Consider the following 4,083-nt stretch of genomic DNA (forward strand, 5'->3'; position numbering starts at 1 on the left):
CCCCACCCCCCCGAAAGTGTGTCTTTGATACTTGCAGCCTCGGCAGCGAAAAACAAGTTTCCACAGGGCCGCCTTGGGCTGAGGCCAGGCCGTCCTCAAATAACATTTGAAGTTACTTAGCAAACTTTGTTTAGTGCCGAGAGAGGCGGGCACCAGGCTGGGGTGGGGGGGGGGCGGGCAGTAAACCGGTTCCTCCTAAGGCCCTTGTCCCTCTGTGGGCACAAGTGCCTAGCATGGGGCTTGGTTCCCCCAACCCCATCTCTGGTGAAGGGGAACAGAAATCTTCAAGCCCAGGGTGGGAGGGGGTAGGCTTGTCGGAGCAGGGGTGGGAGCACCCTCCAAATGAAGCCTAGCTCTTCCCATTTCTGTCCAGACCCTGGGCTTGGAGAGAAATGCCCGCCTGGTCTCCCTGGGGCCCAGAGGCTGACACCAGGCCCTAGGGTCAGTTCAGAAGTGGGAGTGTCTGCACTTCTCCGTCACCCACTTTCTGCAGCCCAGCTCTGCCAACCTCGAGGCTGGTTGCACGAGCTGGCTTGAAGCATGTTTCCTCCTCCAGATGCACACACACAAGCACCCAGAAAGCCCCCTTTGAGTCCATATGCTCGGCCCCCCAAACCCTCTCTTCCAAGGTCCCCAGCCCCAGGCAGCAGAGGCCAGAGAGCCAGCAATGGCAGGTTTGGAAGTGAGGTTGGCGCCTATGGGAGGGGGAGGGGAAGGAGATGCCAAAAATGGTGAGCCATTACAGGCAAGCAGGCGAGAAAGGGAGGAAGCAAGCAGGGAAGATGGAAGCCAGGCGGGCATCCTCTCTGAGCTCCGGGATGCAAAGGGGCAGCGGAAAAAGCAGGCTGGGCCCTTCCACGGAGCGGGCATGGGGGACAAGCCCCAGGTGGCACGCGGTGGGCAGGGGGCCCAGGAGGTGCCCAGCGTTCCCCCACCCCCACCTCAAGCTTCGAAATGGAGACTGGCAGCAGCAGCCGCTCGGCTCTGCCCGGGCATGGGGTGGGGGTGGCGGACAGGCAGGACGCCAAACCAAATGCCACCAGGCTGGGCACAAGGGTTGCCAGCCAGCAGTGCCGACCCCACCAGCTCTGGTCCAGAGCCCTCACACCTGGAGCTTTGGGGGTGGAGGGAAATGGGGGTCCAGCGGTGGGAATTGGGGGTCCAGCAGACAAAGCTGGGTCCCCTCAAGCCATGGGCAGGTCCCCAAGACCCTACAAAGATGGCGCAGCCTGGCACTGCCAGGGAGACAGGCTGGGTAAAAATAAACTGGACCCGCCCCGAGGGAGCTAAATCGAGGGGCCCAGGTGGAAGTGCCACTCCGGGCCACCAGCTGCCCCAGCCCCACCCCCCAGCTCAGAGCAGCCCAGTTGAGAGCACCCAGTGTCCATCGAGTCCCGGTTTTTATAGAGAAGAGGCGCCGGCCATCTTGTCCCCGGGTCTTAGGCCGGCAGCCACAAGTACGGATAACGGATGACCTCAGACAGCAGCAACAAGAGGCTGTGCGTTCCAGGCGGATGGTGCAGGCAACCAGGCTAAGTCACGTACCCCTGACCTCTGCACCGCCCCGTGGAGAGGGCAGAGGACCTGGTAGGCCGCACTTGAGCCATGGCAGAACAACCAAGTTGAAAGTCAACACTGAGCCACGAGGCCGCCAGACCACCTCCACTAAAAACCATGGCTGCCCAGCACCTCCGAGGGCCCTACCTGTTCTCGTTCCCCCATAACACCTATCGCAGTCTCAATACTGGACACTCCCTTGTTTATCGGGTTCACAGTCTACCCTCCCACCGGGGCTGGCACCTTCACTGATTTTGCTCCTTGCCGAGCCCCCAGGGCCTAGAACAGGGCTGGCACCCAGGAGGTGCTTAGCAAATATTTGTGGAAGGAATGCACAGGCCCCCGGCTGCACCCCCAGTACGCGGGCTCCAGCGAGGTGCCCGGCGAGGTGCCCGGCAAGGTGCCTGGCAAGGTGTGGGAGAGGGCGTTGGGCCCTGCCAGGAAGGTGAGGACAAGCCTGGCCGGTGGGTGTGCAAAGAGGGTGGGATGACCATCCACTCTCATTCTGAGCCCTGGGACAGAAGAAGAGCTGAAGGTCAGAGCTGTAACGAGGGTTCAAGGGTCAACAGCTAGGACACGCTTTGAATGGGGGCCGAGAGCCACTCTGAAATTTCATAAAGGCCAGAAAATTAGCTAGATTTTTCTCCCATCAGTAAGATTTAGGATAGTGGTGATCAGAGAAGAGAGCAAGACTCTACCACCTTCTAGCCCTTGGCCCTGATACAGGACACGTCTTCTCTGAATCTGTTTTTCATCTATCGAATCAAGCACTTCCTTCACAACAAGTACTGTTTAAAGCACTTGGGATAAACCAACTCCTCTGATCCTTTCCACAACCCTAGGAGAGGAAACTGAGGCCCAGAGAAGTTGAACGACTTGCCCAAGGTCACACAGCTACTGAGTAACAAAGCCAGGATTCACACCCAGGAAATTGGCTCAGAGGTCCCACTCTCCTAATAATGTCCAAATGTCCCAAACGCCAACAGTGCTGAAGTGGAGCAACCTGGTCTAACATACTGTCAGACACATACATGGGCACAGCTAACCCTCACCATATCCACCTCATGTGGAAGGATTCACGGAGACAAGCTCGGGAGGCACATAGCTCAGGTCAAGACACAGCGCGCATTCAGCACACTTTGGCCATTGCTGCGATTCTGAGGACCAACACTCATGCACTTATTATCCTCTGAAAGGTTTTCTTCCTGTAGGACTCCATCAGCCACCTTTCTTCTACTCTTTCTCCAGAGTCAGAAATGAGGAGTCAACGGCCAGAGGATTAATGAGACAGCCGCACGGAGAACCAGAGCCTCAGGGGTCAGCCTCGCCTCCATCCTGGACTGTCTCAGTGGCTGCCAGAAGCAAGACTGTGAAACGGGGGCCCAGAGGCAGGAGTGTTGTGGGCAGAGGTGGGCATGTGGCCTCGTAGGAGTATCCCCCAGGCGTCAACGAACCAGCACTGGGACTCAGAGCTCTCAGTTCCATCAGGAGAGGCAGGGGTGGTTGGATCTGCCACTTAAAGACAGCTGGGAGCAGGGCAGGCAGGTAGAAGGGAAGGTACAAGGAGGGCAGGTCTCACCTCTGAGGCTCCATTTCCAAGCAGGGCCAAGTGGCCCAGGTGCGAATGGGTATGTGGGTGTGACCCTCATCTCTGTGTGCTGGAGCAACACGGGATTGTGTAGGTGCCCCACCATTTGTGCCCAGGCTTGTGTGTCTGTGAGGTGGGGGGAGGCGTGCATTTGTTGACAATACCTGGGTCCTGGTGAGCGAGAGTGTGAGACACTGTGCTAGCCAGACTTGTCTGGGTGTATTTGTGTGTGTGCACGCACGCGCTCTGTGGGTGTCAGGGGCTACCCGGGCTCAGGTGTGTGTGACTGTGTGTATCGAACAATATACTAGAGCCGAGTTTTTCCACTTCAGCCCAACGGTTGACATGAGGGCTGGATCATTGTTTGCGGTTGGGGTCACTTCTGTGTACTGCGGGTGCTGGGCGCCTCCCTGGCTCCCACCCACTAGATGCCAGCGGCAAACTCTCCTCCAAGTGTGATGACCAGATGTTTTCAAGCATCACAAGGTGTGTGTGTATCACCGTGTGTCTGAGAGTGTCACTGCGTGCGTGTGCCGTGCACTTTTCGCCACATGTCTGCGGGGCTGTGTGCTGTTGGGTGGTGGCGGTGCCTGTGTCTCATGGTGTCTCATTGTGTGACCATGCGTGCCCCAGAGTCGGCACCCATGCGCGTGACCCCGTGCATGGAGCCCGAGTTGCTGTGTTTGGTGTGGTGGGGGCATCTCTAAGTGTCTGTGTGTGAAGAGAGCCCCTCTGTGTGGGAACCCCAGTGTGTGTGTGCTCCTGTGTGCCATGCCTGTGTGACGACGTGATTCTTTGTGCCTGTGTATGCCAGTGACCATGTGCAACTTTGTGGGAGACGGACCCAGAATAAACCCCCAAGATGATTCAACTGAAGCCGATATTTGGATGGATCATCTCGGATGATTAGGCCCTCACCCCACCCCCCCAGCTCCTGG

The sequence above is a fragment of the Bison bison genome, unplaced genomic scaffold (genome assembly GCF_000754665.1).
Source record: "Bison bison bison isolate TAMUID 2011002044 unplaced genomic scaffold, Bison_UMD1.0 scf7180017864365, whole genome shotgun sequence".
NCBI lineage: Eukaryota > Metazoa > Chordata > Mammalia > Artiodactyla > Bovidae > Bison > Bison bison.